This window comes from Heterocephalus glaber, unplaced genomic scaffold (genome assembly GCF_053883595.1).
Source record: "Heterocephalus glaber isolate CG9 unplaced genomic scaffold, H.glaber_assembly_v1.0 deba00001600, whole genome shotgun sequence".
NCBI classification, from domain to species: domain Eukaryota; kingdom Metazoa; phylum Chordata; class Mammalia; order Rodentia; family Bathyergidae; genus Heterocephalus; species Heterocephalus glaber.
This window is the reverse complement of record NW_028258372.1, coordinates 29,602,447-29,617,608: the sequence shown is the minus strand read 5'-3', so window position 1 is coordinate 29,617,608 and position 15,162 is coordinate 29,602,447. Positions and strand designations below refer to the sequence as shown.

Here is a 15,162-nt window from a genome sequence, read left to right as displayed (position 1 = left end):
TGAAGATGCCGATGCTCTGGCTATTACTAGGAATATATATTACAAATAGTAATACTGTATCACTGCTGCTATGAGTTCTAACATCTTTTGTCTCAGATCCAGGAGTCTATGTCTTCTTTCTGCATCTATAAGATCAGAGTCAGTTAACTTGTTAGCTTGAAAATAGTGTATCATCTCATTTCCCTTACAGTAAGATTGTAAGATATATTAAGCACTGTGACATGGAATTAATTAATAATCCTTTGGCTTTGACACATACTTGTTATATAGCATATGTCACAACCCTCTACTGATGGCTAAGTTGTTATATGGTAAATTTAGAATACTTCTAAGAGTACTTCATTATGATATCATATGTGCATTTATGCAGTGTTATAGCAGGGTAAAATTACATTTGTACAATGTATTTCATAAGCTAGGGTACTGCATCTTTGTCAAAAAGTTGCTCCTTTTCTAAGCTTAACATTTTAATCTTGAGAAAAAATAATCTTAAGAGTTTTGCAACTAAAATTTTTCAAAGATTTTGTTATAAAATTCCTCAAATATTTTCTTATATCTCGTATCCCAAAGAAACAATATTTTTCCTAAGGCATGTATCTGAAATATTTATGTTTAATAAAAATCTGTAGTTGTTCAATTCACATATATTTGTATATTATAATTAGATACTTTGAATTATTTCATTACTGTTAAATATTATTGTAAATTCATGGAAGATTATAACTTTGAAATTATTCTCTTAAATCACTAAGAAGCCTAATTTGAGTAACAATTTTAAAAAATTCATATATATATATTTTCATAATATATATGCTTTTATAAAATATTTTCACTTAGCAATTTCATAAAATTTAAATATCATTTTCATCCTGTAAATACGATAAAAATAATTCAGCATAATAATTTTGTTATTATATTCAAACTTTTAAGTTATTTGAGTAATGGAAATGCAATGAAACACGGCAATGTACTTCAGTACGCAAATTTAGTTGATTTTATCGTCAATTTATAATGTCAGTCTCTGAAAATTCAAATTTTAATAGTGAAAAACATGTTTGAGATTAACGAGTTACTTATGTTTAGTTTTCTTCTCTTTTAAATGCCCTACCTTTCACAGATTAGCTTGGGTAGCTTATCAGAGATTGGCAACTTTCACTGTGTGGAAAGAATAGCTTACACTCAAGAATCCATATGCTTTATTCTATATTGTGTTTTTTATCTCTCTTAATTCCTCGTTGGTTCTTTGTTCTTTACCATTTTCTTTCATATTTGCTTTTGTCATTTTCTTTTATTCTTCCTTCCATGTTTCTCATCTCTTCTTTTCTAGTTTTTTGCTTTTCAATTCTCATTGATTTCTTTAAAAAAAAGAAGCAAAATTTATTTTGGTTCAGGGTTCTGGAGATGGGGGTTCTTTTTAAAATTAATTTTATTTGTATACCTTTAACTGAAATAATGATCACACTTGTCATGGGGAATTTGTACTTGTACATATTATATATTAATTCTTTTTGTCCCATTCCCCTCCCTACCCTCCAATTACTCTTCTTTACTCTCTTTACAAAACTTTATTTTTATTGTTTTCCTTCCATTAAAAAAACCCCTTTTTAATCTTATTTCCTCCCTTCTCCTTTTCCTATGCCTAGTTCTCTTTCCACTTGAATATTTTCTTCCTACTTTCCAATATCTGTCATCCTTATTGCTCCTTATTTACCCTTTGGATTTCTCAAACAAGAAAAACAATGCAATATTTAAACAGATGTGTCTGATTTATTTCACTTGAAAGTACGGTTTCAGGGTGCAACCATTTACCTAAAAACTCTCAAGTTTATCCTCTTTATGGCAGTGTTGTACTCCATTGTATATAAAAACCATATTTCCTTTATCCATTCCTTCACTGAGGGGCATCTGAGTTGTTTATAAGACTTAGCTATTACAAATTGTGCTCCTATAAACATGGGTGTGCATATCACTATGGTATGATGTTTTTAACTCTTTCAGGAAGATACCTAGAGGAAGAATAGCTGGGTCAACTAGAACCTCTAATTAATTTTTTGAAGAATCTCCATAGTGATTTTTTTATTGGTTGTACAAATTTAAACTCCCTCCAACAGTGGAGAAGTGTCCCATTTTCCCCACAGCTTCACCAGCATTTGGTATTGGTTGATTTCTTGATGATAAGTATATTTTATTGGGTGAAATGGAAATCTCAGTGTTGTTGTAATTTGCATTTCTTTTTCTTTTCTTTCTTTCTTTCTTTTTTTTTTTTTTTTTTGGTACCAGGGATAGAACTCAGGATCTTGCACTTGCAAGGCAGGCACTGGAACCACTGAACTAAATCCCCAGCCCTTAATTTGCATTTCTTGAATGAGCAGTGATGTTGAACATTTTTTAATATATTTATTTGCTGTTTTTACTTCTTCACCTGAGAACTGACTACTCACTTCAGATGCTCATTTTTGTATTGGATCTTTAAATTTAAAGGGCAGTTTTTGATTTTTTTAAGTTCTTTGTATATTCTAAATATTAGTCCTTTGTATGGAGAATAGCTGGTAAAATTTTTTCCCCATTCTGTGGGTTGTCTCTTCACTCTCTTGGTGGTTTCTTTTGCTGTGCAAACCTTTTTAATATGATGTGATCCTAGTTGTTTATTTTTTGTAATATTTCCTGTGTGATCAGAGTTTTGTTCATAAAATCATTGCCTGCACATATGTCTTCAAGAGTTTTACCTATTCTGTCTTCCAGCAGATTTAGTATTTCTGTTTTAATATTTATATCTTTAATCCATTTCAATTTTAGTTTAGTGCATGGTGAGGGATATGGGTCTAGGTTTAATCCTTGACATGTCAAAGCCAGTTTTCCTAGCACCATTTGTTTATTTTTTTCTTTTCATTTATTTTTAATAAATTTTATTTTATCCAATTCTTCCCTCAAGCCCCCTCCCCTCCCTATGTACAAAAGCTTTGTTTCCATTTTTTCTTCTATTTTCCCTTTTTTTCTTGCCTCTTCCTCCTTTCTCTCTCCTCCCTTGTTTCTTTTTCTATTTGAACAGTTTCTTCCCATTTCCCAACATCCATTATACATTTCAGTCCTTATTTCCACTTGAGGTTTTTCACACCAGAGAAACAATATGGTATTTAAACATGTGTGTTCAATTTATTTCACTTGAGAGAATGGTCTCAAAGTCCATCCATTTAGCTATAAATATCTGAAGCTCATCCTTCTTTATGGCAGAGTAGTACTCAATTGTATAAAACCCCACATCTTTATCCACTTGACTATTACGGTGCTGTTATAAACATGGATGTGCATATATTGCTGTGGTATGATGCTTTTAATTCTTTCAGGAAGATACCAAGAAGAGGTATAGCTGGGTCAAATGGAACCTCTAGTTTTAATTTCTTGAGAAATTTCCACACTGATTTCCACAGTGATTGGACTGGTCTATACTCTCACCAACAGAGGGCCAGGGATTTAGCTCAGTGGCACCGCTCCTGCCTCACAAGCACAAGGTCCTGAGTTCAATCCCCAGTACTGCAAAACAACAACAACAACAACAACAACAACAACAACAACAGCAAAAAACCAAAAAAAACAGAAATGCTAAATTCTGCTGGAAGAGAGAGTAGGTAGAACGCTTGAGGACATAGGAGTAGGCAAAAACTTCATGAACAAAACCCAGACCACCCGGGAAATAGTACAAAGAATCAACAACTGGGGTCTGATATTAATAAAAAGCTTTGGACAGCAAGAGAAACCACCAACATAGTGAAGAGACAAACTACAGAGTGGGAAAAATTTTTACCAGCTATTCAGATAAAGGACTATTATCTAGAATATATAAAGAACTCAAAAAAAATCAGAAGACCCAATGCAAAAATGGACATCTAAAATAAAAAGACATTTCTCAGATGAACAACTAGAAATGGCAAATAAGTGTATGAAAAAATGTTCAACATCACTGGTCATTCATGAAATGCAAATTAAAACAACAGTGAGATTTCATCTCACTCCAGAAATACTGATTCCTATCAAGAAATCAACCAATAACAAATGCTGCAGGGGCTGTGTGAGAAAAGGAACTCTAGCACCATTTATTAAAGATGCTGTGTTTCTTCCAGAGAAGGTGTTTGGCCCCTTTGTCGAAGAGAAGGTAGCTGAGTGTATGTTTGGAGTTGTTTCATTTTATAATCTATTCCATTGATCATTTGGTCTGTTTTATTTGCCAGTACCATGCTATTTTTATCATGGTAATTTTGTGGTATAATTTCAAGTCAGGGATTGTGATGCCCCCTGCCTTGCCTTTGTTGCCCAAAATTGGATTTGTTATTTTATGTCTCTTCTGGTTCCAAATGAATTTTGATTGTTTTCGAAGCATACCTAGTATTTTGAGGTATGCTCTAGGTATTTTGATCAGGTTGCACTAAATCTGAATAACAGTTTTGGAAATCTGTAATATTAGTACAGTTTTGAAAATCTGTATAACAGTTTTGGAAATCTATATAACTTTTTTCTGTATATTAGTTCTGCCTATATAAGAAAAAGGAATATCTTTCCATTTTCTGTTATTTTCTTCCGTCTCCTTTTTCAGAGTACTATAGTTTTCAATAAAGGTATTTTACTTCCTTTGTTAGATTACTATATATTCCTATATATTTCATTTCTTTTGATGCTATGATGAAAGTGTAGTTTATAACCTTAACCCTTCCCTATTTACATAGACTTTGTTTCCATTTTTTTCTTCTCTCATAATTTTCCCTTTCTCTTCTTTCCTTTCCCCTGCCCCTCCCACTTCCCCTACCCCTTTGGACCTTTTCTTCTTATTTCAAATTATCAGTTATTCGCTTTATTTTTATTTTTAATTTTTTTTTGTACCGAGGATTGAACTCTGGACCTTGCTCTTGGGAGGCAGGAGGCAGAACCACTGAGCTAAATCCCTGGCCTCAATTATTCGTTTTAATCCTTATTTATACTTTCAGTTTCTCACACTAGAGAAACTATTTGGTATTTACACATGTGTGTCCTATTTATTTCACTTTTATAAAATGGAGTACTACTCAGCCATAAAGAATGAGAAACTAGAGACACTTATAGCTAAATGGGGTCTATATTTTTACTAGGAGCCACTGGTGCCCAGCCTTCCCTTGGTTCCTGTTTGGCACTCCCAGACTTCCTCTTTGTCTTGCCACAAAAACCCCACGTGGCTGAACTAGTGCTATATTCACACTGCTGCTGTTTTGCACCCTATCCACACTTTCAAGATTCTCACAGCCCAGACTCAGTCCTCTCTTGGAAACTAGGATTCTTCTTCTGATCTTGTGAGTTTATTTTTTTAAAAATGTATTTGTTGGTATATCTTTGCAATGTATTAGTATATTCACCTTAGGGAATTGGTACATATACTTATCACATCTTAATAATTTTTACTTTCCTTCCCCACCCTCCCCTCTACTCTTTCCTTAGATTACCTTTCCATCTTCACAAAATCTACCTCTTTTTTATCATCTCTTTTATTTTGCAATTTATATTATTTATATATTAACCTTTCCATATAAATGAAACCATGTGATATTTACCCTTTTGTGTTTGATCTATTTCACTTAGCTTTGTGGTCTTAAGATCCATACATTTTCCTAGAAATGAGCCAAATTTATCCTTTTTTGTGGTTGAGATTTATATATATATCACATTTTCTTTATCTGTTCATCTGTTGATGGAATACAGGATGCTTTCATAAGTTAGCTATTATGAATTGGGCTGCTATGAATATGGGTATGCATGTATTACTGTAGTACAATGTCTTTACCATTTTCAGTTAGATATCCAGAGGAGGTACTACTGGGTCAAATGGAATTTCTATTATTAGTTTTTGAGGGATCTCTATACGATTTTCATAGTGGTTGTACTAGCTTGCATTCCCACTAACAATGCAGGTTTCTTTTTTTGCCACAACTTTGCCAGTATTTGCTACTTTTGAGTTCTTGATGATAGCCATTCTTCATGGAGTAAAATGCAATCTCAGTGTTGTTTTGATTTGCATTTCTCAAATGGCCAAAGACATTGAACTTTCTTTTAAAAATATACTTATCCTCATTTGTATTTCTTCTTTTGAAAAGTTTCTATTTGAATTGCCCATCTTTACTGGGTCTATTTTTTTAATAAAACAACTTTATTAAAATGTAATAAAACAACTTTATTAAATGATGAAGATGTAAAATTTTTAATAAACAACTTTATTAAATCTTATACCACACAATTTACAAACAAAATGTAAGATTCAATAGACCTCGGTATATTTATAGAATTTTATAATCCAGCAGATTCAGTGTTTCTATTTTGTATCTAGTTCTTTGATCCATTTTGATTTGATTTTAGTATAGTGTGAGTGATATGAGATTTATGTATTTATTCGTCTGCACATGGATAACCAGTTTTCTCAGCACCATTTATTAAAGAGGTTATCTTTTCCCTAGTATATGTTTTTGGCCCCTTTATAAAAATTCAGATGGCTACAGGTGAATGAGTTTGTTTCTGCACCTTCAATTCTGTTCCATTTGTCAACATATCTGTTTTTGTGCCAGTAACTTGGTGTTTTTATTACTGTAATTTTGTAGTATGAATTGTAATTCAGTATTATAATCCCTCTTGCTTTGCTCTTGTTGCTCAGGATTGCTTTTATTATTCTGGATTTGTAGGGGTCCATAAAAATTTTAGAAGTGTTTTTTTTGTAGGTCTGAGAAGAATGCCTTTGCTGTTTAAAATGGAAATGCATTAAACATATATACCATGTTCAATAATATGGTAGTTTTGACAATATTGATTCTACCTATCCAGGAACAAGGATGTCTTTCTATTTTCTGAAGTCCTCTTCAAACTTTTTCAGACTAGTATAATGTTCATTATAGAGTTCTTTCACTTTCTTGGTTAATTCATAGGTATTTGAATTTTTTGAAGCTACCATGAATGGGGTTGTTTTCCTGACTTCTTTACTGATTTTCTACACTGCCACTTTACTGAATTTGTTTATTGGTTCTAAAAGTCTTCTGGTGGAATTTTTTGGGTCTTCTGTATAGGGGACCATGTCATCTGTGAATAAGGATACTTTGATTTCTTTTCCTGTTCATATACCTTTTAATTCTTTCTCTTGCCTGATTATTCTGGGTAATGTTTCGAGTACTATATTGAACCAGAGTGGTGATAAGCATGGTGGCAGATATGTCTTAGTATTATGACATGGGGATTTCTTGCATCAGGGCAGAGGGAGTTTCTCAAGAGGGCATCCTGTCTCAGATCTGCCATAGTCTGTCTTGGGCTTGTTCGATAGTGATGGTGGGGAACACGAGTTTTAATATGGCTTCACAATCCAAGCTTGTCTAAATCTGTTGTTTTGGATGAATATTTGAAGCAACCGGTGAGTGCAGGCTGCCCATAGCCCATTACCTTCTGAATCTCCAGAAATGTTTTAATATTATTGGAGTGTAGAATAATGTCAAGATGGAGGAGTGGAGGATACATGAGCACTGAGAGTGAACCAAACAAAAAGTATATTATGGAGGGATATATATATATATATGATATATATGACATATATATCATATATATGTATGTATATATATATGCCAATCAAATAAGTTTGAAAATTATCTTGAATATAATGAGTGCTCATTAAAATCTTAAGAAAAAGGATGACTTGAAAAGATATTTTTAATTCAGAAAACTTTCTCTGGCAAAATATACAAGTAAATTAAATTGTGGTAAGACTTGCAAAGAGGGACTGGGATTACAGGCATGTTCCACCATGCCTAGCCCTATGACTCCTCTTGATAGTGGCTGGGTGTATTTTGGGGGTCCCACCGAGAGGTGATAATTACATATTCTTTCAAATTTAAGATAAAATACTTAGGTGGCTTACAATTACCTCCACAATTGAGTTTCTGCAAGCCATTTGGTTCAAGAATAGTATTTTAGATCACATTCACATCCAGTGTGAAAACTCACGTGACCTTATGACATGAAGGGGTAGGGCAAGTGTTCAAAGATACTTGGTACCAGAAATATATGGTTAATAGAGGAGGAACAAAATTATAAATGTATGGAATTACAAGTTGTGCTGAAGAAAATTCTTCCATCATGCAGATGTATAAAGTAGTTAAGGTAATAATTTAACTCTTGCTAATGTTTGGTCAAGATGAAAGTTCATTTTCTCCATATTTGATAATGAAATATGCAACTATAAATCAATATATTTTATTTAGGAAGAGATCTGTAGAAATGAACTTTATCTGAATTTTTTGGTATATAGGATATGCATCATAATAAACATCACACATATCAAGTTCATCTGAGTGAAGTTTTATATTCTTTCCATTTGAAATATCAATAATAAAATAGTATTTGAGCAATCATCTTCTGTACATTATCTTTATCTTTCTATATTGTCTATAATATTGCAAACTAATCAGTGGAAATGCAGTAAATTATAGAGGTGTATAAAATTGTTAATTAATGAAAATGTTGTTTTACCTTTACAGATTCTGTGATGTTGTGGTATTTTCACCCTTTCAGTAATTGTGGTTATTCTTACTCATTCTAGGTATATATTCTCTTTTCTTTTAATATTGGGGATCAAACTCAGGGCCTCACAAATAGATGCTAGGCAAGCACTCTACCAGTTCAATGTATTCACTTTCTCAAACTAATTTTTTATTTAGAATTTTGTATTCTTCCTCCTAAAGGACACTCTCTATTGTATAAACTTCAGAATCCACAGGACCTGCATCATTTCAGGAGTCAAAATATACCTATTCAGCAGATTGAGGAGTATAGATATCCTCTTTCCCAGAAAATAAGGACTAGCCAGAAAATAATCAGCCTTGAAAACTAGGGATCAAAAATGACAACCCAAATCAGCCTACCTGCCTTACCTGCCTTACAGAATAGCCACCAAACAAGAGAACAGTGATGGCAGGTAAGGCAAGAGTAGGCTGATTGGGGCTGGAATTTTTGATTTCTCGGCTAAGTTTTGATTCCAAGGCTAATTATTTTCCAGCTAGGTCTTCTTTTAAGAGAAACATGTAACTTCAGGAGAGTATATTGAATGACATTAGAAGGAAAACATGAATGGAAATTTAAAATTGAGAAATTAAGGAACAAGCTGAGAAAAAGAAGGTGGGCCATGGAACAAATGAAAAAAAAGGTGTGCTAGGAAACGAAGACACTGGTGAAAAAAGGGCTACCTTGCTTGCTCTACTTTTGCATGCATTGTTCATATCTTCTCCTGCTTGCTTTTCTGCTAGAGGGCCACTGCAGTTTTTCACACACCGATGCACAATTTCTCCTTTCTAGGACCAGCTGACTGCATTTCGATTATATATTCATGTGTAGGTAGTCATATGAATGCCAGCATTTATATGCCTGTACATTATCCCAAAATTATCTCTATGCTGTGATTATTTTATTTATATATTTTACATGAAGATTAAACTACTTTTCTTGAGAAAATACTTTGAACAATAAGCAGCTGTACAAATGCTGCTGTATTTTCAATTTGCAGTGTACTTTTAGACATTTTAAGATCTTTTTCTTTTTTTCTTTTTTTTTTTTTGTACCGGGGATCGAACTCTGGTCCTTGTGCTTGTGAGGCAGGTGGAAGAACCACTGAGCTAAAACCCTGGCCCTAGACATTTTAAGATCTTATGTGCTTTCTATTGCTTACCTTAAAATGTTTTTTTAAAATTCTTTTATTGGTACATTTTAGGTATACAATACGTTTACATTTATCATTGGGTGCTTGTACCTGTACATGATGTATTTTAGTTCTTATTTTTTCTCCCATTATCTACCCCAAAGAATTAAAAGAATCATACCACAACATTATATGTGCACCCACGTTTATTAGCGGCACAGTTTGCAATAGCTAAAGCTTGGAAATAGCCCAAGTGCCCATCAACTGGAAACTGGATAAAGAAGATGTGGTTTTTTTTTTTTTTTATAAAATGGAGTACTACTCAGCCATAAAGAATGAGAAACTAGAGTCATTTATAGCTAAGTGGATGCATATTGAGGCCATACTCTTAAGTGAAATAAATAGGACACACAAGTGTAAATACCGAATAGTTTCTCTAGTGTGAGAAATGGAAAGTGTAAATAAGGATTAAAATGATTAAAATGAATAATTGATAATTTGAAATAGGAAAAGGTCCAAAGGTGAAGGAGTGGTGGAAGGGGAAGGGGAAGGGGAAGAAAGGAAAGGAAAAATTATGAGAAATTATGAAAATGTTAATCCAATGAAAAATTCTTGAAACTAGAAAGTAAATGCTTGTGAATATACAATCATAATCTTTCAACATTGACTTAATCATCTGTTTCACAGCTAATGATTGCATTTTAGTTAATTATAAAATAAGAAAATAAATATTTTATTTAAATTTAGATTCTTTTTTTTTTTTTCTGGTACTGGGGATCAAACTCAGGACCTTGCACTTGCCAGGCAAGCATGGTGCTGCTGAGCTAAATCCCTGGCTCTAAATTTAGATACTTCTTTATGCTATTGATCAAGAAATAGATCTGATTTTATTAATATGATTTTCATTTTATGATTCTTGGAGGCTTTACTTTTACTTGAAATAGAGTTATTAGAAAATAGAAGTTATACAAACTCAAAAATAGCCAATTGAATCTTACCTCCCCAGTGTATTGAAATAAAACATGGACACTTAAAAAAAAAAGAAACATAATCAGAACCAGAGTTCAGTAAGTGGAAATGTTTATATATACATGTTACTTTAGGCTTCTTAACAAAGTTCTGAGTTTATTTCAAACTGTTATTTAATGATATTAGGTACTCTTCAGGTTCTTCTATTAGTTAATATAAAAACCGCATTGCAGACAATACATTTTATCTAGTTTAAAATGTAGGGATTGATATTTAAACTTCTACTGACAGACTTTACTCTTTTTAAGAAAATAGATTTATGATTTGCTTTTAGCAGAAAGAAAAATCTGCAAAAAAATCTATAAATTTTTAAATTTTTGATTTAAATTTTAAAGGCAAATTTTTGTAGCTCAGTTATGAATTAAATTTAAATATCTCATAGTGTACTCTTGGATATGCCTATAAAAGATTCATAGTCAAAAATGAATAATATTTTGAGTGATTAATTTTAATATATTTTTCCTGCTAAATAATAGACATTCTGTCTTTTTCATATAAGCATAAGAAAAATCAACCTTAAAGTTTTGAATTTATTATTATATCTTTAGAGTAAATATAACATACTCTGAAAGTGGAATAAAAACAGTAATTCCAAGGCATTACACACAAAAATGTTTACTTTTGAAAGGCCTAAACTGGAATAATAAAAATAAAACTGTTTAAGCCAAATCTAAAAGAAATAAATATGAGAATATTAGACATACCTAAATTATGAAACATTTCAGTTTTTATCATTTTTAAGTCATTTATCATTTTTAAAGTTTTTATTTATCAGGTTTTATATCTAAGTCAGGATCATTCAAAATATTAATGAACCAAATATTATAAATTATTTTCCTAAATGCACAAACAAAGCAAAAGTCTTAGAACATGGAACCTATACTGTATTTATAAGAAATTAATTGCTTAAAAATTATTTGTAAAAATAGAAATAAATATTTTATGTGAGATATTCAGGAAGTTAATTAAACAACCATCAGCCAATAAAAAATATGAATTGAACTAGACAATCTTTGGCTCTCAGAAATATGTATAACTCCCTTTAACCTAGACATACTAAGCATAAATGCTCAATGGCTAAACAATAACACGTTTAAATTTCTCTGGCCATTTTTTCCCCCAGACATTTAATACTGTTTTTTCATCTTAAACAAAAGAAGAAAAGTAATATTTTTCATAAAAAATAAACTCTTTAAAAAATGTTATTTTCTCACCTGTTACCGTATATGTACTTGGAAACACATCATATTTGTTCATTTATTATTACAATTAATTATACATATGTTATGTATTTTAACATATTCTGTAAATAATAGTGATACATAACACACTAAAGTTTCTCCCAAATGATATGACTAATGTAAATAGATATTACTTAATATTCATTTCTGTTGGTCCCCTGTTAAAATGCAATGGCAAATCTGACAAAACAATTAGTGTTGTAGCTTCATATACTGATAGTAATTGATTACTGCTGTGACAGCATCCCACCTTTTTTACATAATTGCTAAAAGAGTTCATTGTAAATTAATTGACATCACCATGAAATAAATTATATGGCTGCGTGGTTAGGAAGTAAATCAGGCCAATATTACACATAATCAGGGGAAAATATTACATAGGAATTGTGTGGATAAATGCTAGAGGTTGAATTTTGCATTGGAAGTAAATGTGAGGAGACTAGTGATACTGAGGCCAAACTTTATGTATTTAAAGGGCGTTTTCTTTTTCTTTTTTATAGAATGTATTTCTTTAGTTTTAAAATAATGATTCAAATTGATTACTTATGTTAGCTCATAGCCTATATGATTGGGAATATTGACTGATCCGTTTTCATATGGATAAAAGGAAGGAAAATTCAATGTAAATTTCAAGTCCAGGATAATGGGCTTGATCTGTTCTTGAAATTCCAGGAAAGAAATCTAGAGTGCTTCCCAACCTTATGTCCCTGCATGCTGCTACGGCGCAAAAGGACAAGATAATACCAGGCTTCATTGCAAAGGATATTAGAAAGGAAATAGTAAGCATTCTGTCTCTGGTTTATTGAATCAACATGTACTCTCATCAAGAATACTATGGGCATAGAGTTGTTACGCAACACAGATTTAAAAATTTTGTAGCGAGAAGTAAAACAATGAAAGTGAGTAGAACACAAACAGTTTTGGGAAGATCACATTTATAATGCCCTAAAGGTCTTAGTTTTACAATTCATATTAGGGAAAAGAAAACCTGTTGATTATGCCTTGAAGCTGAAATAGTTTTTTCTAGGCAAATACAAGAAATTATATTTATACAAGCTTAAAATAATCATTATGGCTGAAATTTAAATATTATATATATTCAAAAGGATTTCAGATAAATTCATGGATTATAGCACCACAATAAATTAATAAGGAAGCTAAGATTCTTTTAGAAATACATCTTTTAACTCATTTATGTCTAACCTAGTAGAAGGCAAAAAAACCCCATAGTATTAAAACTTTCTGGAAAAGCTGGGAATGTGGCACACACCTGTGATCCTAGTCATTTAGAAAGGCTAAGGCAGGAGAATTGTAAGTTCCAGACCAGCCTGGGAAACTTAATAAGACTCTATCTCAAAATAGAGTAAAAAAGGACTGGAGCCATGGCTCAGTGGTAGAGTGCCTCTGAGCTCAATCTGCAGTCCTGGAAGAAGCAGTCAAACCACATATTCTTTAATAACTGTCAGAAACTGGAAAATACTGTGCTTTCTAAAATCTCTTGTAATTTGAAGGTCAGTCCTACTTAAAGATCTTGTAATTTCATTAATGTTTTACTCTGTATTATTTATTTTTTATGAACCATTTACATAAAAAACTAAACAATGTACAGTAAAACTTTAATGGATGCATTTTTAGAAAATGATATTATAGAATCATTGAATATCAAAATACATTGTCAGACATGTTAATATTGTTATTGGTTTGTTACAGGTTAATCTTTTATATTTAAAACTTCATCCATAAAATAGTTCTTTGATGATAATTGATGGAATAGAATAACATGAAGAGTGAAAAATGTATAAAAGAATCACATGTGACAAAGGCTATCTGATATTTTACTAAAAACCTTCACTGCTATGTATTCCATAATAATAATTGTTTTTTTCTAATTTATTAAATTGGACAACATATGTTCATCACATACAATGCGAGTTAAGGAGGTAGGATGAAGTTATTATTATTGAAGCCCTTTGATTGGAGTTCTATTAGAGGTTACATCATATCCAACTTTTAACAAACATTGGGACACCTGCTATATTCTTCAGCATTCTCAGGCAGCTATTTATTTCTAGGTGGTGAAAATATGATTTAACTTCTTTCATATCATTAGAGAAAACTTGAGAGGCAATCATTAAAGTCTTGTTTTATAATAACAAGAAGGAAGATACAAACTGACTATGAAGAGATGGTTAAAATATTCAGTCAAAGGGATACACTTGAATATTTGAAGATTATTAGAAATTTAAATTCCCACAGTTTAGCACAGTTTTAAAATCAAAAGAAAGTTATATTGCTTCTGTTGGAACAAAAAGCAGGTGTGGCAGTTAGGGAAATTCACTGCTTTTTTTTTCACCACTTCTGGCATTTAACCATATATGTGATCTGAAGTAATCAGTGGACTTTCAGAATTTTTTGGTCTAAAAGGGGGAATGTCACTTTTTTCTAGGACTACTTTTATCTTCACAAATACATTTCAATTATTAGAACAATTAAAAATTTCCTATTTAAATACAAACTAAATTAAGATGGGAAGCTCCATAATACATGTTGAGAAGTTTATAGCTATTTTCCACTAAGTGCACAAAATTAGACATTAAATAGTTCAGGACCAATTTTTACTGTACCTTTAAAGAATTTGCATATCTACGGGAGAATATATCATTTGCATGTGCTTAAATGTTTATCTTTCATGATGAAGAGGAAACAAAAATTTTGTCTATCAAATGAATAGTTTGTGGAAGCATAAAATAAGTCGTGATATTTTCCCTCAGTATTTAAGTGTTCAATCTCAAAATAGAAAAGATAAATAAGTCTGGGCAAATAAAATGAAAACACTGGAATATGTTTTGAATCTTTATAGCTTCTTATATTGACAAGATATTCATGCTAATCACAGAATATTTATATAAAGAAGCAATTTTAGAAAAATCTCAAACTAAAATTTAAAAATTTATTTGAGTTTTGTGAACAATTTCCAGAACTGATTGAGCGAATAGATATTTAACTCCATAACTAAGTAGATAATGTTCCTTTTTTATTTTATGAGATAATTACTGCTATGCTGTTCATCATATAGGGAATTATCCATGTTCTTGTTCTACTTCTTCCCTATTAGTATAAGAAAATAAGTATTCCTCACCTTCAAGGCCCTTTCCATATATAAGCTTATGTGATACCATTGAATTGAACCAAGCAAAGTATTCTGAAAAA

General features: G+C 31.5%; 1 protein-coding gene across 1 annotated transcript in view; it reads left to right on the top strand.

The window, feature by feature from the left end:
- The window catches only part of LOC147823146 (uncharacterized), a 456,826-nt gene that overhangs the window by 265,022 nt on the left and 176,642 nt on the right, over window positions 1–15,162 (top strand). The window lies entirely within an intron of this gene.